Raw genomic sequence first — 27,343 nt, forward strand, 5'->3', positions numbered from 1 at the left:
TAACACAAATTCAAAAATTACACATCTGATTTAAATTAACTACCAGTTACAGACGTACAAAGACAACAAAAGTGGTTGTAAACACTATTCAAATTTATAAAAAACTAATGACACAGTACAACATGGCAAGCAAAGTGAGCTGATTGACTAGTTCATTCGTAATTTTCAGTTTCTTTTGTTTTTGTTAATTTGAGTAAATTGTTTTGAAATATAAAATTATACAGAAACAAAACTTTTGCTGACATATTACACAAAAGTGTATGGTATATCTATATTTTGCTGTATTTGCATGAAATAAAAACTGAAAATCATCAGAGAAATATAAATTATGTTAATGCCTCTTTCTACATTTGAGAGTTCTCTGTAGATTTTTACATGTACCCAGAAGTCTTTATCCAAGATAACTTCCTGGTCAGATCACATTCTGACACATATAAATGTACAAATATGTACAGTACTATCACCCACACTAAGAGCTTCTACTAATACAGGATGCTGTAGAAACAATCTACCATTTTATTCTAGGCCCTACAGGAATACTACATACAGTATGTAAAGGACAAGAGTGGTAAATGATAAGTAACGTAACACCATTTTATGACAAAATAGCCCTAGTCATGTTGTTCTTTCATCATGTCTGTTAGATAACCACCAACCCTTGTGAGGCACTGACAGAGTCAATGAACAAGTCTGTACATTATTTTAACTGGCATTTCAAATTGAACTGTGGAATTTCTGTGGATTCCTCTTACTCTAGTATTGCAGAATTTGCTTGATGACACTGTATCAGTTCAAAGTGTGCCCACCCAAGAATCAAATTAGGAAGAATGTCCCTATCCTCATCTAACAGGGCAATTTTGTCATGAAACCCTAAGAAGTTTCACTCTTAGGTAAAATCAATAAGCAGCTCCAAATCATCTATCAGTCACTTGGTGACCATAAAGCCACCAAAAGGGAAAATGACAGAGAGAAGGCCAAATTCTGAATTTGGTATTTTTAACTGGTTTCACCACAGTAGATCATAATACGATCCATTCTTTTAATCATCGTTTGAAATCTGAAATGGCAGATATTTAGATAGCTAATCACAGAATCGAAAAACAACTGGAATCGCTTTTGTAGTAGAAAGGCATAAGGACCAGATGAGATTCCTGTACGATTCTACACAGATTATGCGAAGGTACTCGCTATCCTTCTGCAGTAGTTTATCATAGGTGACTGAAGCAACAAAGGGTATCTAACCGATTGGAAAAAACAAAGGCGGTTTCCATTTTCAAGTAGGGTTGTAGGACAGATGCACATAATAATGGAGTTGTATCGTTTACCTCATTCTGTTGTAGAATTGTGGAACATGTTTCATGCTCATATATTACGATTTTATTTCTCTGTAAAAATCAATGTGGTTTCTGCATACAGAGATCTTTCAAAACAGGTTACTCTGTTCCTCCACAACATCCACAGCTCTGTAGGCATCAGTGCTCAGGTTGATGCCATGTTCCTCAACTTCAGGACAGCATTTGAAAAATGCCCCACACTGTTTATTAGTGAAAAAGTGAGCTTACCAAGTATCAGAACAGATTTGTGAATGGATTCAAGATTTCCGTCCTGAAGGAACTCAACATGTCGCTCGTAACGAACAAAATCGACAGATGTACTCAAAGAGTACCCCCAAGAAGTCTGATGATGTTATTGTTTACAATGTATATGAATGATCTAGTAGAATGTGTTCAAGCTCTTTAAGACTGTTTGCAGATGATGCCATTGTCTATAACAAAATAGCAAAAGCAAAAGACAGTAACAATTTGCAGGAGGACCTAGAGCGCATTCATTAATGTTGTAGAGATTGGTAGTTAACCCTGAATGTAAATAAATGTAACTCACCGCACTTACGTAGGAAAAGAGATTCACTACTGTACAACTACACTATCTGGGTTGGCCTTAAAGTGGAATGACCACATAAAAGAAATAACAGGAAATGCAGATGCCAGAGAGAGATTCATACAAAGAATTTTGAGGACATGTACTTCATTCACTAAAGAAGTGGCTTACAAAGTGCTTACTCAACTGATTCTTGATATTGTCCATCAATAGGGGACCCATAGCAGTTAGGGCCGAGAGAAGAGGTAGAGAAGATCCAAAGAAGAGGGGCGTGTTTCATCACAGGATCATTTGGTTTGCATTCGAGAGTTACAAAGGTGTTCAAAAACCTCCTCCAATGGCACATGCTACAAGTGAGGCATTGCACGTCACACAGAGGTTTACTACCGAAATTTTGAGAAAGTACTTTCCAGGAAGTCAGACAACATATTACTTCCTCTCACATACACCTCACAAAATGACCATAATGAGACAATTTGACAAATTAGAGCTAATACAGAGGCTTACCAACAATCATTTTTCCCACATGCCATTTGCATGTGGAAAAGGGAAGGGAGGATTTTAGTACCCTCTGGCACACACTGTCATCTGACTTGCAAAGTATAGGTGTGGATGTAGATAAAGTATGCACTGAATTGCTTCTAGGAGGCATAGTTGTGCTCAAATAACTCATGGGTCACCTGCTTTTCTTGAATCTGCATTGCGCACAGCTTTCCCACTGATTTCTTATTTGTGGCACTTGCAGCACCACAAAACTGATCGACCCATCTCCGAATTGTGTGCTGTTCTTGTACACTCTCCTGTTTGCCAATGCTGAATTGTTGCTGCTGCGTAGCTACCAGAGTTACAACTTTTGACATGCGTTTGAATCACAAAAGCATGATGCTTCATGTTCCAGCACCCCACTGTAACTGAAATGGCATCCTTCCTGCTACACTCTAACCTGCTCAGTTTTATCCTCACTGCTGGTCTGACCCTGCTCAATTTTATCCCCACTGTGGGACTGTGCAAGCTACCAACCATGGAAAGTAGTACACTGTTTCTGCTAAACCCTGTACAATAAATATTTTCCTAATTTTATTTTCATCTGTTATTGTGTTAAGATTAAAAGATCACCAGACAGTAAAACATTTACATTGAAATACTTGTACAGTGCCTACTATTAGTAACAGGTATCATGTACCAACTGTCCTTATGTTGGTTGTATGAACAATACAGCAACATAAGACACAAAAGAGACACACACGTATAATTTGAGACAGGAGCAAATGTAACAAGCAATACAATTCCATTAAAAGAAACCTCAAATTTTCAATCAAATTTCAGTTCTTTGTTCTCAAATGTCACCAATCAACTGCCTTCATCTCACATAAACACTGGAATATAAATTTCATTTTTTGTACCTACAGTTACTGCCATTTCCTTTGCAGCTACCTTTTTCTTTCCTAATGCAGGTTTTTGAATGGCTTTCAGTGCTGTTCTTTACCTATATTTTCAGTTACTATCACTGATATGTCCTCCCTACTGGTGTCAGTATGAATTCTTAATTTTGAAAATTCAGAATTAAATGTATTCCTCTGCTTGTCATACCTATTGCAGTATCTCCTGTTTCACATTTCATGGTCAGTCTCATTTGTCTTCCATAATTTAATCCAGCATATTTCTGTTTCACATTTTTTATGAAACAATATTAATAATATGTTCATATTAGGCTAGTGTGTGTGTGTGTGTGTGTGTGTGTGTGTGTGTGTGTGTGTGCCCATATTCTATCAATTACCTAATGTCTCCACTACATGGTCACGTGTTGCTTGTATTCATCTCACTGAGAGAGGAGGTGTGACGCTGTAATGCCATTGAAAAGAAATCAAAATCTATAGCTACAAAGAGAGCCCTAAATTGACGTTCAACTTTGTAAATTATGTTGTGTAAGTTTCACGTTGTGTAAGTTTCACCCTGAGTAGTAGTAGTAGTAGTAGTAGTAGTAGTAGTAGCTTTATTCATCCTTAGTGAAGTGTAGTCAAGCATCTGCTTTTTCTCTGCAATGTAATCCAATGGGAGTGGAGAGAACTAAAAACTGAGCCAAAGAATGGGCTAAATACCTGCATGTTTAGTTACAAATGAAGATACCACTACTACAAAACTTTCAAGAGTGGGGCAGTAACTGCAGTTTAGTATTCTGGAATACAACTTTCATTGGGTACGAAAAACAACAGCCAAAACCCTGCTTTTGTGATATGGTCTCTACATCAATGACAAACATGATACAGAGCAGTGAAAACTCAAGCAAAACATTCACAAACTCCTCACTTCCAAATGCTCTTTACAACCACATCTGCATCTATCTTTCTAAAGTGAAAAAAGGAAAAAAAAAAAATCATTTCTGGAGAACAGCTGTTTAGTGTGTTCCTGAAGTGCACTGATAAGGATGAATTAAAGAATCATTGTAAACTCCCAACGTCCACCCGAAACACCAACTCCTGATGTTTTACCAGCATATTAAAGTTTCTTTGCATTCTTTGGAATGCATATGATCATCACTATTTTATTGGGCCTAGGTTTTGTCTGAAGAGTCCAGCCCTTTCAACGCAAGTCATGTACCAACAAGTCGAATGCACACAAAGGTGAAACAGCCAAGTACATATGAAAATGATGCTAGACCTAAATTATGATAATTCTTGATTAAATGTAATACAATGATCAAGGAAGTTGCTTTGAAACTCTAGTTTGACCAATTTTTAGTACTATTCATATCAATCTGAAATCCTTAACAAGCAGGATTAATGAAAAACGAGAGAGAGAGAGAGAGAGAGAGAGAGAGAGAGAGAGAGCTATGTGTGATTAATTTTTAGCCAATATGATAAAACAATAATAATCTGATCAAACAGTCCAAATGTCACAGGTGTATAGACAGTTCATAGTGTGCAATGGACCAAGTATTTCAGTGATCAGACATAGTCAGGTGTGCACATAAACTGACCTGGTAGCACACGGCCAACTTATATTTCTCTCACCCCTCCCCCACCCCTGTGAGCACTTCTCTATGTAGTCCACACCAGAGGACACGCGTCAGCGGACAAGGAGCCGATTGCACTGGTATTTCTGGCCAGCAACGCACAGAAGGGTGCCCCAGTTGTGGTAGCGTGGGTGTAATTACTCCGTCCACCCTGATCACCAGAACATTGTGTTTAATTAATGATAAACACAATGTGCAAATACAAAGTAATAAATAAAAATGTAAACACAAAACTGCGTTAAATTGCTCTAGTTCTAGTTTTTTATTGCAGTTTTTTGCATGATATCTTCCGCAGTGTTTACTGCACAGTACACACATGCAGTCCTTATCTGGCTAGTGGAATCTCTTGTTTCAGCAGAACTTGTGGTGAAAACCATGTGTTGCTTATCATGTTATTACATGTTGGAGTTCACTGTTTGCCAGTTTCCATTCTTCCATCATGATGTCATTGGCTGATTACAAGTCGTTCCAGACAGGACTAATTGAAGTATGCTTTTGAAGGTCTTGGTGTTTGGCACAGCATATGCATTCTGATATCTTCTCTGAAGAAGGTTACTTTCATTAAGACATAAGCCAGTCTTGAAAGTGCTATCTTCCCAATGCCCAAGATTCGTTTTATATAGCGGGATTTGACTTTATCTAATGTTATGAGGCCACTGAATTTTAGTTTGCCCCAGATTATGTGAATATTGTAAGTTGCTATTGGTGCAAATAGCGTCACTGTTATTTTTATTGAGAGTTTTTGAGGCTGTTAGATGTTGTAAATAGCTTTTATTTCTGCTGCTGCTCTTTTTTCCGCATGGGTGTTGAATGATGTTGGCATTGTATGCAGAGTGACTCCAAGATATTTGTATTTTTGTGCCACTTCCAGTGATTTCTTTTAAAGGGCCCACTGGTCTTTTGGTGGGAGGTTACCACCTCTTATGAAAATCATCTGTTTTATTTTGCTGCTGTTTACATGTAGGTCATTTTCCAGAGCCCGTGACGTGAGTCCGTTTAGCAACTTCCGTAGCTCTTATATGTCTTCCTGAACCTATTACCGCATCATCAGCATAAAGTAAGTGTTGCTGAGCTGTCCAAAATAATCTTTGTGATGTCTGCTGACAAGACGTTGTACAGTGTCAGACTGATTGGGACTCCTTGTTGTATTCCATTTTTTTGGGTTATATTCTTGGACATGGTGATATCATTGGATATTTGGATGTGGTTATACCTTAAGAAGTCTGAAAGTAGTCCTGTTATTTGGAGCATGTTACTAATCAACAGGCTGAATTTTCAGATGATGTTTTTCTCTTAATACTGTCGAAGGTATTGCTATAGTCTATAAAAAAAGACAGGCAGGCAAAAGGCAGTATTTACACAGACCTTCTTCAGTACATATGTGCATCTTTTATCCAGATAGCAAACTGGTACATGGTGAAAACAAAGTGGTCGCCTCTTTGTTCATGACTTTGTGCGTCCCCACAGGTTGTCCTGTCAAAGAGGGTGCAGAAGGTGTGTAATATTCTATTTCAAGTAAATCCCCTACCCCCAAGAACATATTTCTGAAATGGGACAGTGTCACCAACTGGGACTGCAACTATAATGTAAGCAAGACTTGGGAACCAACACTGGGTCTAACTGAGAAGACACTCAGCAAACACAATGTTCTGGTGGCCTGGACAGACAGAGTTCCTACATCCACGCCACGGCACCCGTGGTACTCTGTCGGCCACAGATACCGATGCCATCGCATGTTCTGCTGCTGACACACGCTCTCGGGCATGGACAGTGCAGGAGGAGGAGATATATCTCAGCTATGCACCCTCAGGAGGTCAGTTCATCAGCATACCAGACGATGGCGACATATCTGATCGCTGAAATACTGTGCCTGTTAGACACTGTGAACTGACAGTATACCCATAGATTATTCAGTCAACAAATACACTGGGAGAGACTCAAGTATCACAATAAGAATCTGTAAAACGATATACTACAGGAAATACTGTTTCAATGTAAGGGCTAACTCTTAAAAATTTGTATAGCTAATGTCAGGTGGTGGACCAATGTACCAACATCTTTCTTCTTGCATAAAATATGTGAATGTAACATGGGGGAAAATTATACTGCTATATTTACTACATAAAATTACATATGCAGGGAAGGAACAAAAATCATCACTGCTCATAAGGAACTATGAACAAGAAATCAAGAAGCAAAACTGGATATCTCAGGTAATTCTGAAGAGTCTAACACACACACACACACACACACACACACACACACACACACACACACATTCCGAATTACTTTATTAAAGTAAATCATTAGAAGTAAAAACAGAAATAGTAACTGGAAGAGAGATCTAAGCGAAGGTAAATGAGTATTACACTACATACATTACAAAATGTTTTAAGAGAAATTGTTAGTAGAAAATGAACATGGGGAGATAGTGAAGAAAATACTTACAGGCCTGAGTTTATGTGAATTGTTAACAATTATAGACAAAATTCTCTGGAGCTGAATTTTAATTCAATTCTGTCACAAAAACTTGCAATCCAATCATATTAACTGCACAGCAACAGTACCTGCATCTACATACACACCCTGCCAGTCACCATACAGTGCATGCCAGGGGGTACATTGTACCACTACTACTTATTCCCTTTCCTCTTCCATTCGCAAATGAAGCGAGGCAAAAATGACTGTCTATATGCCTCTATAGAAGCACTAAATTCTCTTACATTGTCTTTGCAGTCTTTACGTGAGGTGTACAGTGGGGCAGTACAATCGTTCTGCAGTAAGCTGCAAATGCCAGTTCTCTATACTTCCTCAACAGTGTTATGTGAAAAAAGGTCATCTTCCTTCCAACAATTCCCACTTGACTTCATGGAGCATTTCCTTATTATTCATGTGCTGATTGAAACTATCGGTAAGAAATCTAGCAGCACACTTCAGAATTTGATGTCTCCCATTAATATGATATGCTGACGATACCAAACACTTGGAGCAATACTCAAGAATAGGTTTACCAGTATCTTACATGCACTCTGCTTTATAGAGTAGCAGCATTTACACAGGATTATCTAGATATAAAAAAGTCAACCATATGTATTTCCTAATAGTAAACTTACTTGCTCATCCATTTCATATCACTTTGCAACATTATGCTTACATACACTCCTGGAAATGGAAAAAAGAACACATTGACACCGGTGTGTCAGACCCACCATACTTGCTCCGGACACTGCGAGAGGGCTGTACAAGCAATGATCACACGCACGGCACAGCGGACACACCAGGAACCGCGGTGTTGGCCATCGAATGGCGCTAGCTGCGCAGCATTTGTGCACCGCCACCGTCAGTGTCAGCCAGTTTGCTGTGGCATACGGAGCTCCATCGCAGTCTTTAACACTGGTAGCATGCCGCGACAGCGTGGACGTGAACCGTATGTGCAGTTGACGGACTTTGAGCGAGGGCGTATAGTGGGCATGCGGGAGGCCGGGTGGACGTACGGCCGAATTGCTCAACACGTGGGGCGTGAGGTCTCCACAGTACATCGATGTTGTCGCCAGTGGTCGGCGGAAGGTGCACGTGCCCGTCGACCTGGGACTGGACCGCAGCGACGCACGGATGCACGCCAAGACCGTAGGATCCTACGCAGTGCCGTAGGGGACCGCACCGCCACTTCCCAGCAAATTAGGAACACTGTTGCTCCTGGGGTATCGGCGAGGACCATTCGCAACCGTCTCCATGAAGCTGGGCTACGGTCCCGCACACCGTTAGGCCGTCTTCCGCTCACGCCCCAACATCGTGCAGCCCACCTCCAGTGGTGTCGCGACAGGCGTGAATGGAGGGACGAATGGAGACGTGTCGTCTTCAGCGATGAGAGTCGCTTCTGCCTTGGTGCCAATGATGGTCGTATGCGTGTTTGGCGCCGTGCAGGTGAGCGCCACAATCAGGACTGCATACGACCGAGGCACACAGGGCCAACACCCGGCATCATGGTGTGGGGAGCGATCTCCTACACTGGCCGTACACCACTGGTGATCGTCGAGGGGACACTGAATAGTGCACGGTACATCCAAACCGTCATCGAACCCATCGTTCTACCATTCCTAGACCGGCAAGGGAACTTGCTGTTCCAACAGGACAATGCACGTCCGCATGTATCCCGTGCCACCCAACGTGCTCTAGAAGGTGTAAGTCAACTACCCTGGCCAGCAAGATCTCCGGATCTGTCCCCCATTGAGCATGTTTGGGACTGGATGAAGCGTCGTCTCACGCGGTCTGCACGTCCAGCACGAACGCTGGTCCAACTGAGGCGCCAGGTGGAAATGGCATGGCAAGCCGTTCCACAGGACTACATCCAGCATCTCTATGATCGTCTCCATGGGAGAATAGCAGCCTGCATTGCTGCGAAAGGTGGATATACACTGTACTAGTGCCGACATTGTGCATGGTCTGTTGCCTGTGTCTATGTGCCTGTGGTTCTGTCAGTGTGATCATGTGATGTATCTGACCCCAGGAATGTGTCAATAAAGTTTCCCCTTCCTGGGACAATGAATTCACGGTGTTCTTATTTCAATTTCCAGGAGTGTATTTTATTGATGTGACTGTCAGGCAGCACGACTACCGTATTTACTCGAATCTAAGCCGCACTTTTTTTCCGGTTTTTGTAATCCAAAAAACCGCCTGTAGCTTAGAACTGAGTGCAAAGCAAGCGGAAGTTCTGAAAAATGTTGGTGGGTGCCGCCACAACTAACTTCTGCCGTGGAATATATGTAGTGCTACACAGGCACGGTTTGTAGACACAAAGATAAATACTGGCACCAAAACCTCTGCGTCAGTAAATAAATTAAAAAAAAAAAAGGTGGAAGACGAGCTTTTTTTCCTCCGCCCCGAGTTTCGACCACTGCATTTTGGTACATTATCCAACGAAGCAAATACAAATTCCGTATTGTTCAACTTCGAATGTAGCAGCATTTCAATGTACTACGAAAATCCGACTGGCAAGACTGTTTGGGATGTTTGTCAATATGGCCAACTTTACGTTCTGAATTTTTTCCTACCTGTGAGAAGAGATGGGCTAATAGGAACTTTTATGAATTGTGAATCACATGCAGTATTCACTTCACCATAAGAATAATACGAATATAAACACTTTATCATATATTGTTTCGTGTTTGCTGCTATCTCATTTAAATCCTGTCTGCCAAATAAACTACGAAACTAGAGTGAGACAACAGCAAACGTGGAAGAATATACATATCATGTGATGTTTGTATTCGTATTATTCTTATGCCTAGTAGTGATACAGTCAGAAATGAAGCACGGCAATTGACTAGATTTTTAAATCTAAGATGACTAATTTCTGTGCAGAATGTAATGAACTAAAGAGGCGCCTGCAAAGATTTTCAAACGGAGAAAAATTTTCGCTAAACTTTCGTTCAGAACATCATCTATCATACGCAGTCTATTATTTGGTTCTTGTTGATCATTATCAAAGAAAGCAGTAGTGTAAGTAACAACAAATAGCAGTGTCTTGCCATTGTTCCTCTCTTTTTTTTAATTGTAAGCAGCGGTAGTGCGCACAAAAGCAAGCCTTGCCGCGAGCGGCGACAGGCCGTAAACACGCACTATCAGAATGCGACAAACAATGCATGACACAGTACAGTAATGCATTTTCAGCTTAGAGTGACGTAAACACCTATAACAAAGAAAACGGCGCTTATCAGATCAAAGAAAAATAAGCAATCAATTCAAACCAGACGAAGCACGTGAAAAAGGAAGGGTACACGTATAAATACGGACGGAACGCCTGACGCATAGCAATGGCTACCTGGTAAACCTTAACTGCTAAGCTTACGACTCGAACCAAACTACTGTAGCTGTATCGTCATTCATTCGACCTAAATTGTGTCTAATATTACAATAGACCAACTTTGTTTCGATTTGGAGATGGCCTAAAACTTTTCTCTCCCCTTGAATTTCGAGTCTCAAATTTCAGGTGCGGCTTAGATTCGGGAAAAATTTTTTTCCTTGATTTCGAGTCTCATTTTTCAGGTGCGGCTTAGATTCGAGTAAATACGGTACTACTTTGTTAGAAAATTATAGGATAGTGTTTCCTACTCACCTGCATCAGCCTACATTTTTATATATTTACAGCAAGCTTTCATTCATCACATCAAGGAAAAATTCTGTCCAAGCCATTTGACAAAGTGAGTTTCCCATGCACTACAGTATCGGCAAACAGTCGCAAATAATTCCTCAACCCACTTGTCAGATCATTTATGTCTATACAAAACAATAGCTGCCCTATCACACTTCCCTCGGGCATTCACGATGATACTTGACTCTGACAAACACGTGCCATCCAGAATGATGTACTGGGTTGTATTGGTTAAGAAGTCTTCAAGCCACTTACACATCTGAGAACCTATTCCATATGTTTGGACATTCATGAACAGTTTTCTGTGGGGCACCATGTGAAATACTTTCTGGAAATCTAGGACTATGGAATTTGTCTTTTGTCCTTTTTCCACGGTTCACAGGGTATCATAGAAGAAGGGGAAAGCCGAGTTTGATTCACGCGATGCTTTCTAAATTTGTGCTTAGGGCAGAATCAGAGATTTATTATATTCGAACTTTGAATATACTCAAATATTCTGCAACAAACTGACGTTAATGATGTTGGTCCATAATTCTGCGGGTCCCTTCTTTTAGCCTTCTTATGCACACCGTCACCAGCTTTCTTCCAATTGCTTGGAGCTTTGTAGTGTGTGAGAGATTTGTGATAAACATTAGCTAAATATGGGGCCATTGCTGTGGAATACCATGTAAAACCAAAATAGTAGTCCACCTGGACCTGGCGACTCTTTCAGTTGCTACTCAATTGACCGAAATGCCTATGTCTATGCGCTAAATGGCAAGTGAGATGGCAAATGATGGTATGTCTGTAATATACCCTCCTGCAAGAATGACTTTGTGAACATGAAATTTAAAAATTCAGTTTTTCTTTTAATGTCTTTTACTGCCAAAACAGATTGTCTGACGAGTAATTCAATGGAAGTCTTTGATTTGCTTAACAATTTTATGTAGGACCAGAATTTTCTCGCGTTCTCAGCGAAATCGTTAGCTAACATATTACATTGGAAGTAGTTGAATTCTTTGACCATCAATCTTTTTATAGATGCACGAATATCTACAAACTTTTGTCTGCTGAAATTTCTGCGGTATTTTTTGAATCAGGTTGCAATAAACTTTATCAGCATTTTTGAAATTTTGTTACTGAACCATGGGCAGTCTTTTCTGCCCTTCATCCACTTACTTATTCACAGCATGATTAATAACCAGGTTAAAATTTGCCCATAATTCCTGTAGTTCCATGATACTGGAACTTAATGATATCCTTTCATTGTCTTGCTACGATGGTAATATCAGCTTATCTGCTCTTTCCACTATAAAAACTCTTCTAGCTTTCTATTGGTATGACAACTACCTCAAACCAAAAGATCACGAGATCGAATCCCAGATAGACCATAGATTTTTCAGTCTGCCTTTAACCCAGCTTTCATCTCTCAACGATGTGAAGGTTTGCCAAAGATGCAGACGATGGTAAAATGGTGACCACTTGAAAGACTCACACCATACTACTGAGTCACATGAAATAATAATAATAATAATAATAATAATAATAATAATAATAATAGTAACTTCATCATCATCATCATCATTATTATCACAATCATAATCTTCACCATCACCTGGTTAAGACGGTCTACTGCTAAAAAGTTTGCACGCTTTTTAACTGGATAGTATGTAAGTGCTCCTACACTTTGTTCATAATATTAATTAATGTCTTGTGCAATGGAAAAAGTGGATTAATAACACTGCAAAAACTAGACAGTCAACTGATAACTTTTGTGAATTACGAGTCAAGAGTTTCAAATCTAATCTGGGAAGAAAAAAGAAAGATAGTATTTATTCTAAGAAGTATTTTTTCTTTGCTTATTATAGTTAAATATTGAACCAGCACAAATTTTGGAAGATAATTCGTCAAAGTAAACAACTGTGACATTTTATGCTTATACAATGCAGATGTGACAGGGTATAATTTATGGAAACCAGGGAAAAACTTCATTATTCATAAAGGTTGTACCATGATTAGACCTGCAAAGCCCATATTTCACACAAAGAAGTATCAGGCAAAACAACTAACTCCAATTCAATAAGAACTTTACTACTACGTAAAATAGAAGTGTTCATTTACCAAGTGCTGGCATAAGGATACTTGTAGCAGAGAGGCAAGAGAGCAAAAAAGAATAAAATATAGCCTTTATTTTATTTCATAGTTTACAAACTTCCAATAGATCCTTTGATGGAAGCGAAAGTCAGAGAGGTACATATAGATGTGTAATTTACAGACCAACAAAAAATTGCTTCAACCAGACAACAATTGTGGGTAAGGAATCAGTGTAAAAATGATTATGATAGTTGGGATTAAAGACATAGGGTTTGATGAAAAGGAATGCATTAAAAACAATCAGATGATTTGTTAAAGCAGCAAAGGAAAAAAACTTTGCATCAACTTTGAGACTGTAACGAGTGTTTGGTGTTCACACTTTTTATTGAGGTTATCAATACCATTGCATAAATATTGCAAGGCAGATTTTAAACAGTTGCAATAAAGTACTAAAATGATAAGTTCAGTTCTGAACAGTGAACAAAAGCTACTTCCACCCCCCCCCCCCCCACACCCAAAGAAAACAAAATGGTAAAATAACACAGCAGATTTCTGTAGTTAATTGATTTTTTTACTGCCAGGAAAGGATGCATACACATTCTCTGGGGACATTATGACTAGTGATGCAACAGACCTCTGCTTCCACTTCCAGAACTGTGGGAGTTCAACACATATTTTCACATCCAGTTCCACATTTGGTTCTGCATTTTTATATCTGAAGTTTATCCCAACTTTTAACAATGTGAGATTATCTATGCATGCGCTTATTGACCCAATGTGCCAGCTGCTGCACAGACAGGAGTTTGTTGGGTGGGGCGTGTAGCAAACGTGCCTGTAGTGACTGTTGCATTTATTGGGTTATTATGCAGTCATCTCTGTTCATTGCTGTGAAAGTATAGCTTTTCTCACTCGTCAATCTACTTTGTGTTACTATATAATATTACTATATTGTAAAGTGTTTTTTTTAGTCCACAGTTTTGTGGTGAAATGTTAGTTAAGAGTGCAATAATGAATGGAAAAGCAAACCTTATGTAGAGCTATTTCACTGAGATTAATGATCGGGGTACCAAATGCAAAATATGTGACAAAGTAGATTAATGAAAAGGGTGGACGACCACTGCATTGAAGAGTCATCTTAAATCGTTACATGTTGAGAAATTTGCAGAGGTTGAGAAGTTAGATGAAACTATTAAACTTTCAGTGGAGGTGGAAAAACAAAAGATTGGTCAATATTTATATAATAATGTAGTCGGTACTAATAATATAGTTTCATTATTATAAGGTAAGCTCTGTCTGTTGCTGGTGCAAAGCTGCTTTATCCGAATGATTCACAATATGGTAACATATGGTAACATTTTAAAGAACTCACCCCATGCTTAGTTCTGGTTGTGTTGTGTTGGTAGAAGTTGATAGATAAATGTGACTTTTCTCTTTGCTGCATATAACAGTCTTTGGCACCAAATGAATACACCATTGTAATACGTGAGATGCACATGAGCGTAAGTTGGCAGCACTGCAGGAAATTTAAACTGGTGTGATGTCCCTGCCCTCATCCAATTTGAGGTGAGCACTTTATAAAGTTATCTCACTATATATAAAAATGTTTCTACGAATTTTATCTTCCATTTACTTATACAAGAGTGATCGTACTCACGTAACTGTTTATAATTTGAAACAATACCACTCATGTTGCATTTATTCAGTAGACTGTTACATTTATTTATTGCTTACCAAGTATTGGTAACATCTTTACCATCCTAAGTTCTAAAATAAACACTAATGATGGTAAACAAGTTACTGAAACCTAGTACAGAGTATGAAGAATAAAATCAATATTTATAAATTAACATCCTACAGGGAAATAAATATTTAATTTCTTGGGATATTTTACTATTTTTACTGTGCCGTCATCATAGGTATCTTTGACTCCAGCCAAAGATGCTAAACAGCAACTTACATTGCAATAAAGTCTGCAAGTAAATGCTTATTGGGATTCCTCACACCTAAAGTCTCAACAAATGGATCGTGTGATTGATGGAAAGGTTGCCTTCCAGAACTTATCATATAATTTTATCAAGGGAGCTGGCTTACACAGAATAATGAATGCTGCTCTTCCAAAGTATAAGTTGAGAGGTCATGATTTTTTTACTTTGTATTTGTGCAATAACTTGTACAATAAGCTGGCAAGACAAATCAAAAATTTATTTGGAGAATTTGAAAAATATCTTTCACAACTGACACATGGTCTGCTCTACATTCCAGAACTTCCTTACTTGGTTTAACTTATCTTGGTATTTCAAAGGATTTTTAGAAGATGTCTATAATTTTGAAATGTGATGTCATAACTGGGCACTGTACAAGTGATGTAATATCAACAAAATTTGAAATGATACTTCAAGAATGAGGCATAAATCACCAAGCAGTGTATTTTATTGTTTGCGGTTGTGGAAGTAACATGGTTAATGCATTGCAGTTGCCTGGCTTTGATGATGTGAATTGTGCAATACACCATATATAAATTTGTAATCAAGCTGCTGTGGAATCACAGGAGTGGCTCCTACAACTTACCGCTAAACTGAAAGGAATTGCCACCAATTTCAATCACTCCTCGGTCACACAAAACGAGCTGGCAAAAATACGAAGGTAACACCTTAATCAACCAGCTTTATCTGTCATTCAGAATTGTCCAACAAGTAAATATTGTTAAATATTCATAAATGAACTTTAATTTTATGGTATATCTTTAGTGTAAGTATTGTTGCTTTGTTTTTTTGAAAATCCTACCAGTTAATTTAATTTCTACTAGTTCCAGCTGGAATAACACGCTCAATATAATGGAACACTTATCAGAGCTCAAGGATTCGCTTGTAATTATGTTCAAATCCAATCACGACCATCTCCACTGAACACTGGCTAAATGTTCAGAAATTTGCAGAAGTAATGAAATCTTTCGAAGAAACTACTAGAAACTCCGGCACTTCTCAGAAGCATTTCATCAGTCATAACAGTAATTCAAGTTCTTGCAACTACTTTACAGCAAGAAGAAAATACTTCAGAACAATTCCAAAAGCTACATGATGAATTGAATTCAGGCATGAGATCTGGAGAACTGACCAAAAATGTTAAGTACATAACTATGATGTATTTAAATATGTGATACAAATCAAAATTTTTCAAAGGCATTGTCAAGAGCAAACTGAGTCCTTACACTTAATTTGATGATGATGAAAACCAGAGGTCCAAACTCATCTCAAGATGACTGCATAGCTACTAGCTCTACAAGATGCCAATTTCAAATTGAAAATCAACCTTCAACAATTGTGGCTCAGCCACAGAATCTCAATTAGAAACATCGTACAAACATTAGCAATCCTGTAAAATATGAATGAAAATAAGCATGACTCAACTACAACTAACGAAAATGACAATCTGCTTTTGTTGCTACAATCAAACTTACTGGAATACAAAAAGGAAAAAGACTTTCTCTAAAAGATGATCCACTAACGTGTGGTGGAAATCAAATGGACACACATACCACTATATATTGCCACTAGCTCTTCAGTATTTGTCAGCTCCTCCCAGTAGCAATGCCAGTGAACTTTATTCAGTGGAGCTGGCCTCATAGATGAAGAACATCAAACTAAGACTGCAGTGAGAAAAAGCGGCAAAATGACTTTTTGTTAAATATAACCTGCCACTGATAAATTTTGAGTATTAACATAATTAAAAAATTGTGTTTGATACAGAATTGTTACTTTTTCTTAATATACACAATTCCACTTCCATATCCGCTACAGTTGGCTTTTGACATCTGCTACTGCTTTTGTTATCACACTTCCATTGTGTCACTGTTTACGACACATCTCACTGCATTGCACAAGAGAATGTGTGGTGTGAGTGTTATGTTGGATTCGTTGAGTGTACCTTATTGCCCCTCACTTTTAAACACTTTTGCTTTCACTGTATCTACAGCTCCTTGCTTTAACAGTGGGCGTTCAGTGCACAACGTGACACTACACTCTGCTACAGTACACAGTCATGCCTCTAGAAATACCTTTGGCTACAGAATCTATAGCTCATTTTTCAGATTTCTCTTCTGCCTTATGATACTTCCCTTTGCACAACTGTCATTACTGAAAAAAGTATTTCTGACATTAAAACTGTGTGCTGTATGTTGGTAGATCTCTGTCTTTTACTAAATGAGCAATAGGAGCACTCCATGTGATTTGACTCCCAAGTTTCACTTTGCTAGAACCTATAAAACCTCCTCTTCCTTGTTACACAAAAGTTCTTATGAGTACATTACAGAACAAGCATTCTTAAGTCAAAAAATAAGATAAGAGACTGGTTTAGCCATGGCCTAAAAGTTGATTCTCAACAAAAATTTCAGTTTGCACTTGACTGCATGCTGTGCTGATACTTCCAGACAGAATAAAGCAGGGTACCAGACAAGGAACTGAACCCACAACTTTGCCATATGGGGATAATGGTCTTACCAACCGAGGTGCTCAAAGCTTTGTTGACACCGGAAAACAGGAAAGTTTCTGTGGAAATTGAGATTGTAGCAGGAAGGAAGATTTGCCGTAACACGCTGTTATCAGTTGGATCATTCAAGATGGAGCATGTGCTAAGGATGGGGAAGGAAGTCAGCTGTGTCCTTCACTGCCTCAACCACATCAGAATCTGGATTGGTAGATCGAGTTTTGAACTGCTATCCCCCTGAATGTGAGTTCAGTGTCATGCCTCTGTGCCACCTTACTTGTTTGGAAAAGTAGGAGGCACTGGGATTCAGCACAGTTAAATTAACAGGGACTGATAATACAGAGCTACTATAAATTTGTAAGTGTCTTAATTGTGCTTGTCTGCAACTTAACATGTCATCTTTATGGAAAGTAGCAATCTATTTTTTCCTACACTGCTGATATTCCAATCTGCAGTTTGCAGTGTTTGATAAATAATTTATTCATTTTCAAAGCTATGTATTTTCCAAAGTATTATAAATACGTACAAATATGATTGATGCATAAATAGAACTATAAACTCGTCAAGTTTTCACTTTGTGCTCTACAAATGTTCTATGAATGCTCCTCTAGTTACACGAAACGTATGCAAGCAGTAGTGTGGCAATGTCTGGTCGATGGTCATCACAGCAGCACTGGTGTACAGTCTCTGAGCTGTTCTAGTGTTCTTGGTAGTGTGGGTAGGTGAACATGGTCCTTAATGTTCCCCATAAGGAAAAAGATCTTTGTCACTACACCTAATACAGCGATATGAAAGTTTGTTGTTTAGATAATGACGAACATCGTAGTTCCAATGAGATGGTGACCCATTTTACTGGAAGCTGAAATTCTCAGAATCAGCAGTCAGTTGTGGAAACAACCACAACTGCAACACAACAGGGTGAGAGGCACGCATCAGCGTCTTCTCAAAGAAAAAAAAAGACCCATCCAACTTCAGCTGTGATACCGTACAGAAAATATTAAATTCAGTGAATCTTGTTCATGTGTCACAGTATCATGGGAATTTTCAGTAACCCACACTATCACATTGTGACAATTAACATTTCCAGAAATTGGAAAGGACATATAAATATCTTGCATATTCCAACTCACAAAAACTCTTCTCACTTTGTCGCCATTTTGTCAAGAAAATGCACTCAGTACCGCCACTGGGGGATGCAATGCAAACTTGGGGAGTTCACAGTTCTATTCAGGCAGTCAATCACATTTGTACATGTAATATTTCGGAAAACATAGAACTATGAAAATGAATGAACCATTTATGGAGCGCTGTACAATAAATCCAATTAAAGAAACTAGGCAGCTCAAATCCAAACTGATAAAAATCTTTCTTCAAAGTTTGTAGCTGCAATAAAATGGTAACTATACAAACGAGCAACAGAATTGCAGATATTGTTGGACAGAAAACACTTCTCCAAATACGATAATTGGAACAGTTCAGTAGATACCTAACTACAGTGTTGTCAAGACATCGTAATGGCCATCAGAGTGAAAAAATTAGTGGCAGATGGGCAAAACTCATGATACTAGTGAATCTGATTAGACAGTCAGACCACAGCACAGAAAATCACTTACTAATTCACCATCATCATCATTTAAGACTGATTATGCCATTCAGCATTCAGTCTGGAGGATAGTGCCCCTTATAAAATTCCTCCATGATCCCCTATTCAGTGCTAACATTGGTGCCTCTTCTGATGTTAAGCCTATTACTTCAAAATCATTCTTAACCGAATCCAGATACCTTCTCCTTGGTCTGCCCCGACTCCTCCTACCCTCTACTGCTGAACCCATGAGTCTCTTGGGTAACCTTGCTTCTCCCATGCGTGTAACATGACCCCACCATCTAAGCCTGTTCGCCCTGACTGCTACATCTATAGAGTTCATTCCCAGTTTTTCTTCGATTTCCTCATTGTGGACACCCTCCTGCCATTGTTCCCATCTACTAGTACCCGCAATCATCCTAGCTACTTTCATATCCGTAACCTCAACCTTGTTGATAAGGTAACCTGAATCCACCCAGCTTTCGCTCCCATACAACAAAGTTGGTCGAAAGATTGAACGGTGCACAGATAACTTAGTCTTGGTACTGACTTCCTTCTTGCAGAAGAAAGTAGATCGTAGCTGAGCGCTCACTGCATTAGCTTTGCTACATCTCGCTTCCAGTTCTTTCACTATGTTGCCATCCTTTGAGAATAAGTACTTGATAACAGTCCACCTGTTCTAACTTTGTTCCTCCTATTTGGCACTCAATCCGTTTATATCTCTTTCCCACTGACATTACTTTCATTTTGGAGATGCTAATCTTCATACCATAGTCCTTACATTTCTGATCTAGCTCTGAAATATTACTTTGCAAACTTTCAATCGAATCTGCCATCACAACTAAGTCATCAGCATATGCAAGACTGCTTATTTTGTGTTCACATATCTTAATCTCACCCAGTCAGTCTATTGTTTTCAACATATGATCCATAAATAATATGAACAACAGTGGAGACAGGTTGCAGCCTTGTCTTACCCCTGAAACTACTCTGAACCATGAACTCAATTTACCATCAACTCTAACTGCTGCCTGACTATCCATGTAAAGACCTTTAATTGCTTGCAAAAGTTTGCCTCCTATTCCATAATCTCGTAGAACAGACAGTAACTTCCTCCTAGGAACCCGGTCATATGCCTTTTCTAGATCTATAAAGCATAGATACAATTCCCTGTTCCACTCATAACACTTCTCCATTATTTGCCGTAAGCTATAAGATCTGGTCCTGACAACCTCTAAGAGGCCTAAACCCAAACTGATTTTCATCCAATTGGTCCTCAACTAATACTCACACTTTCCTTTCAACAATACCTGAGAAGATTTTACCCACAACGCTGATTAAAGAGATACCTCTGTAGTTGTTACAATCTTTTCTGTTTCCATGTTTAAAGATTGGTGTGATTACTGCTTTTGTTCAGTCTGATGGAACCTGTCCCGACTCCAACGCCATTTCAATTATCCTGTGTAGCCATTTAAGACCTGACATTCCACTGCAATCTATTGACCATTTTCTCCACTTCCTCAAATGTGATCCTATTTCCATCATCATTCCTATCCCATTGTACCTCGAAATCTGAAACATTACTGGTCGTATTTTCACCTACAATGAGCAACTCTCCAAAATATTCCCTCCATCTGCCCAAGGAATCCACAGGATTCACCAGCAGTTCTCCTGACCTGTCCAAAATACTTGTCATTTCCTTCTTACCTCCCTTTCGAAGACTGCTAATTACACTCCAGAATGGTTTTCCAGCAGCTTGACCCAAAGTCTCCAACCTGTTTCCAAAGTCTTCCCAAGATTTCTTCTTGGATGCTGCAATTATCTGTCTGACTTTGTTTCTTTCTTCAGCATAACTTTCTCTGTCTACCTGAGTTCTAGTATGTAGCCATTTTTGATACGCCTTCTTTTTCCTTTTACAGGCTGCCTTGACTGTGTCATTCCACCAAGCTGTTTGCTTCATCCTACCTTTACACACTACTGTTCCAAGGCATTCTTTAGCCACTTCTAGTACTGTGTCCCTGTACCTTGTCCATTCCTTTTCCAATGACTGTAATAGACTATATTCAACTAACTGGTACCTTTCTGAGATCATTGTTATGTACTTGTGCCTGATTTCCTTATCCTGAAGTTTCTCCACTCTTATGCTCCTACATATGGACTTGACCTCCTGCACTTTTGACCTCACAATCCCAATTTTACTGCAGATTAAATAATGATCAGTGTCATCAAAGAATCCCCTGAATACACGTGTGTCCCTCACAGCCTTCCTGAATTCCTGATCTGTTATTATATAGTCAATGACAGATCTGGTTCCCCTGCCTTCCCAAGTATACCGGTGAATGTTCTTATGTTTAAAAAAGGAGATTGTGATTACTAAGCCCATACTGGCACAGAAATCCAAGAGTTGTTTCCCGTTCCTGTTGGCCTCCATATCCTCTCCAAATTTACCCATAACCTTTTCATACCCTTCTGTTCGATTTCCAATCCTGGCATTAAAATCACCGATGAGCAGAACACTGTCCTTGTCCTTTACTCTAACAACTACATCACTGAGTGCCTCATAAAAACTATCCATCTTATCTTGATCTGTCCCTTCACAATGCGAATATACTGACACAATCCTAATTTTCTTGCTAGACACTGTCAAATCTATCCACATCAGTCGTTCGTTTACATACCTTATTGCAACTGCGCTGCGTTCCATTTCTTTCCTGATGTACAGCCCTACACCCCATTGTGCTACTCCTGCTTTGATTCCTGACAGGTAGACCTTGTATTCTCCCACTTCCTCTTCTTTCTCACCCCTTACCCGAATGTCACTAACAGCTAAAACGTCCAACGCCATCTTACTTGCAGCCTCTGCCAGCTCTACCTTCTTCTCAGAGTAACCCCCATTGATATTAATAGCTCCCCATCTCATTATCATTTGTTTGCCAAGTCGTATCTTAGGAGTCCCTGGTTTGTCAGTTAGAGGTGGGACTCCGTCACCTCCAAAGGTCCGAGGCATTTTGCTCTGATTGTTGCCAGCATCGTATTTAAAGTACCAGGGAAGCAGGTTGCTAGCCTTACTTGCCCCGAGTCCCATTGAGTTTTACCCCTAACAGTTGAGGGACTAACCGGTGGATTTGTAGTCTTTGCCGTATGAGCACAAAGGTGACCACGACTCAGAATATGTCCGAGATGCCCAGCCTTATTCCAAAGTAACTGGTATCCCAACTGTCGGGACCACTTACTTGGCCACTCATACGTTGCCCGTGGTTCATGAACTAGGACATGACTACAAGAACCCACACCATGAACCACTACTAATTCAATGTTGGAAAATAAAAACTTGTGAGAAGCCATAGCATATAGAGCCACTTACCAGGGTGTCCCTCTCAAACCTCCCTGGTTTCAAAGCCCCAGGAAGAAAAGGCAACCACAGTAGATGCGACAATGAAAAATGGACCACATTGTAGAGCATCTCAAAGAATTAATTTATTTATCATCAATACATCTCTACATGTGAACCATTTGCGGCATGAAGAATATCGTATCCATATTCAATTTCTTGCCAAGTTCTTTGTAACATTTCCTCTGTTATTGTTGCAATCACATTAGTGATACGATGTCACAATGTAGGAATATTGTCCACTTTGGTCGCATACACGCGGTCCTTCACGAATCCCCACATGAAGAAACCAAACAACATAATGTCAGGTGAACATGGTGGCCAGGCAATGAATCATCCATGTCCAATCCAACAATTGGGGAATTTCCTATCCAGGAACTTGTGAACAGCCGTTTACCAATGCGGTGGAGCCCCATCTTGTTGAAAAATGATGTTGGGTTGCAAGTCTTGTATCTAAGGGTACACAAACTGCTCCAACATGTCCAGCTATGCTGACCCATTCACTGCTTGTTCTGCAAAGAAGGACGGCCCAACAATCCTGTCATGCATTATCCCGCACCAGATGTTTAGTTTAGGGCAATCACAAACATGTTCAATGACAATGTGTGGACATTATGCCTATTAACCCTAGATGCTTGACAAATTGACTTATGTGGACTTTGAGAAACGTTTGTCTGATGTCCTCCACTGTCTTTCTGAAACTCCGTAATGTGCACTGTCAGAATGTTTCAGAACACTTCCTGTTGCCAGAAACTTCCTATACCATTCTTTAATTGTTTTCTCATCAGCTGGATCACTTTCATACACGACGATGACAATTTCTTTGCACAGTAATTGGTGATTTTGTTTCTGCAAAACCACATTATTGCTTGCGTGCGCAGCTGTGGAGTCGCCATTTTCACTTCATGCGACCATGCTGCACTCTGGTGACTATACTTGGCACTTCTAACGCGGGAATATAGATAGTTTGAGATGATCTACGATGTGGTGCATTTTTCATTGTCGTATCTACTGTGGTTTTTCTCTCCTGGGTCCTTGAAATCAGGGAGGTTCGAGCGGGATGCCCTGTACTATAGGCTACATGAACCAACACTCAGCAATTATCTACCTTTTCACAGCATCTCACAGAATACAGAGGCACACATACGCACAGGAACAATTCAACTGGGTGCTTTAGAGTACGTGAAATGTTGTCTGGATTGATAAGCTGCATTAAAAATTTGTACATGTTGATGGCAGAATACGAGTATGCTGAAAATCACAAACTGTGTGTTCCATTTGCCAACAGAGCACTGTTCAAGCATGTGATGGAAGTAGTCTCAAATGGAGTATCTGTGCTTGGAATGAAATGCCTCTTCACCCTTCTGCATATCTCTTTCTCTGACATTCACTGTCAAATGATAAACGAAAGTATAAGTCGAAAACTTACAGGAACAATTTATTTTGTATTTGCTGTGACACACTACAACATCATGTACTCAAATTTGTAATGGCCAGGATCAATACCTACACACAATCCATTATCTGGCCCTCACACACAAGAGGGTGGCAATAATTTCAATTTTTGGTGAAAAACTCTTTCCTTGATGACTGTTTAGAAAAAACAAAAACTTGGATCTTGATCAAAGGTAACAGAAATTCCAGCACAGTACTGTGTATCTATCTGAGATTTATATTCCTGAATATTACAATGTAACCTGGGGCGTCTGTCTGACACTCTACTAATGGTCTCCATTATAAAGCTGAACTGAAACAATTAGCAGATTTCAGGAATTTGATCACAATCTATTATTAATGTCTTTACACTGCTCAATGGTACAAGCTACCTAGACACTTTCTTAACCTCATTTGTTTAGGAATTTGACATTATATACATAAGTGTTTAAATGATTTGAACTCCTGAAATTGGCATTCAACAATCAGGCTCAACAACCATTCACTCTGTCTCATCGACACTGTTATTACTCACAGAGTACACAAAAAGACAACACAGACAATGCACAAAAACCACGGTGCCTTGAAATAAATTTGAACCAGCGATATCAGTCTTGCCACCTTTATTCCACTTGCGAGAGGTGGTCATCCTGACAGACACTTTTTCTTTATTTAGACATACGTGTCTTAAAGAAACTAACCTCTGACATGTGCCTGCAATACCCTTCAGTGGAACTATCAATTGTTTGTCAAATATTCAAGCAAAAATTTTAAGTAGTAGTTCACACATGTTTGTTAACGGACACACACAGCCACACTTGGATGAACACAAACTCAAGACAAAATTGTCAGTTTTTTGGGCGGGATTAAAATTCACGATCTCCAGAAAAGCATCTTAGTGTCTCGGTTCACTTGGGCTTCCACAAGCCTGAGCCAAGTAGGCTTAAGGGTAGATACAAAGTAGATTTACGTCCTCCCCAAACATCAGTACAACAAGGGCAAGCAGAAATCACTTCGCAAGTAGTCATTTGCAATTGCTCACTGAGAGCTGAGAGCATTCACTTGAAGACAGAGTTGTCGCTCTGACTGAAGAAGGCAGGTTTTCAGATAGAGATGCCGCCAGGAGGTATGGTGTGCCACCTACTACTGCAAAGAAATGTTGGAAGAATTATTTCGAAAGAGACACTACCGACAGAGCTCCTGCCTCAGGCAGTAAGAGACTGTCAGTCTTATGCACAAGTTTTCTGTCCTGGTGTATTCTCAGTCTCCCTTCCTAAACATGAAGCAGTTGCAGCAAGACACTGGCTTCCTTGGCTACACTGACACAGTTCACCAAAGGCTTAGGGAAGCACACAAAGACCCACTCGAAATAGGAACTCAAGAGATGAAAATGTTTTATACCAGCTGGCATCTGTGGAGTCCCATCTGAATGAAGCGTAGGAAACGTAATTTTTACTGATGAGGTGTTCGCCAGGAGCAACAATGGTTCAAGAGTGATTTAAAGGCCATGAGGGATGATAAGACATCATGCGAATATGTATTAACTACTAGGAGAAGTGGGTGGCTGTCAATTTCCTGCTTTAGTTGGGTTTCTGCGAGAGGAGAATGAGTACCTCACGGAATTGAGTGAACTCTTGATGGCCCATATTGCGAAGAATGTGATGCGGCCTTCAGTACACTGAAGGAAAAAATGAAATGTGTGTATGGCATTATTGGCCAAGAGACCATGTCTGGGGTGTTCAACCATGTTGTGCAAGTTGTTTTATTTGACGCCATTTCAGCGATTTGTCCACCGATGATTAGGACAAAACACACACACACAGGAATCAAACCGGGGGGCCCTGACTGAAAGTCAGCAATGATGTCAAGACCACGAGCTAGTGTCACAGTGTAGGAAAATTCACACTGCGAGAAGAAAGATCATCCTCCTGTCGATAATTCTGCATTTGTACAGCAGCAGCTGTCCAACATCAACATCAATGTCATGGACTGACCGCCACAGGCTATTGATTTGAATTCACTGGTGACTATCTGAAATGAGATGGCATGACAGCTGTCAGATAAGCACCAGTGAAGTCAACCAGCTACACTTGACACTGTTTGAGACTGTAATCTTGAAACCTGGGAGGAAGTTGTCTCTTCTGGAAATATGTCTAATTCATCAAAGATTCCGTGCTGAGACACATGCGGGATTCTGGACAAGACATCAGAGTACTGACAACATTTTATTTTCAAAATTCATTCTTTTGTTCAATTTTCTGTCAGTGAGAGCTGGTGGAAGAACACCTGGTGACAGAAAAGTATCAAACCTGAGCTAATAAAATATGAGTTAGTTTTCCTGTAAGTTACCTTTTTAATTGAAATAACTTTCTTTTAAATATGTTTTTCAGATATTATATTTATCTTTCATTTGCTCTCTGCCTGCATATTTAAACGGTAATAAATTATGAGCGAATTTTCAAGGGTCCCCCCCCCCCTCTCTCTCTCTCTCTCTCTCTCTCTCTCACACACACACACACACACACACACACACACACACACACACACACCTGCATCCTCCTGAAAATCTGTGAAAGAGCTGTTCTAATATTAATTTACCTTTAGTTTTCCTTCCCACTTCTTTCTGTCACTTTAATGAGCTATGGGCTGAGACTGGTAGGCTAGCTGGACACCTCCATCTATATACAGCATTTAATAACAGGAATCCATTTTTGTCAGCTCTCCTGTGTTTGATGTATTGGTTTCCATTAATGTCACGAGAACTTTTCTCATGTTTACAATGAGAGAGTTACTTGAGATTTTATCAGCACACAGCATGTAGAGTAGTATTGGGTGACCTAAAAGCCTATTAACATTTGAAAATTCAGTACTTCACGAGGAATAATGTAGATAGAGATGTAAAAAATTGCCAGAAATGCTTGAAATGACACGGGATTTTTTAACTGAACTAAAAAAAAGGTCACAAAATGGCCAATAAAAGGCCACTTCATACGATGCAAAAGCAATAATTAGCATAACAAGAGATTTTAGCATATACATGTTCTATAACAAATGCTCAACATGTCAGCTGTCATTCATCAAAAATGCCTGCAGTCAAGGAAAAAAGTGGTGAACGGCACTGCACAAAATATCAGTAAGTATTGTGAGAAATTGCCATTGGATGTTAACTTTTAGCATTCCTTATGAAGCGGGACGATCACAGTAGACTTGCGAAATCACCAATAATCCCTTGGATTTAGGTATGGGGACCTGGGAGGCCAAGCATGATGGAAGCGGTGGTTCAGTATGCAATCCTCACCAAATGATTTGCAAACGAGATCTTTCATATGTGTAGCATTA

General features: G+C 39.5%; 1 protein-coding gene across 10 annotated transcripts in view; it reads right to left on the reverse strand.

The window, feature by feature from the left end:
* Positions 1 to 27,343, reverse strand: part of LOC126458183 (zinc finger protein 665-like) — a 200,734-nt gene that overhangs the window by 52,383 nt on the left and 121,008 nt on the right. The gene's annotated exons all lie outside the window — the stretch shown is intronic.

This window comes from Schistocerca serialis, chromosome 2 (assembly GCF_023864345.2).
Source record: "Schistocerca serialis cubense isolate TAMUIC-IGC-003099 chromosome 2, iqSchSeri2.2, whole genome shotgun sequence".
In the NCBI taxonomy this organism is placed as follows: domain Eukaryota; kingdom Metazoa; phylum Arthropoda; class Insecta; order Orthoptera; family Acrididae; genus Schistocerca; species Schistocerca serialis.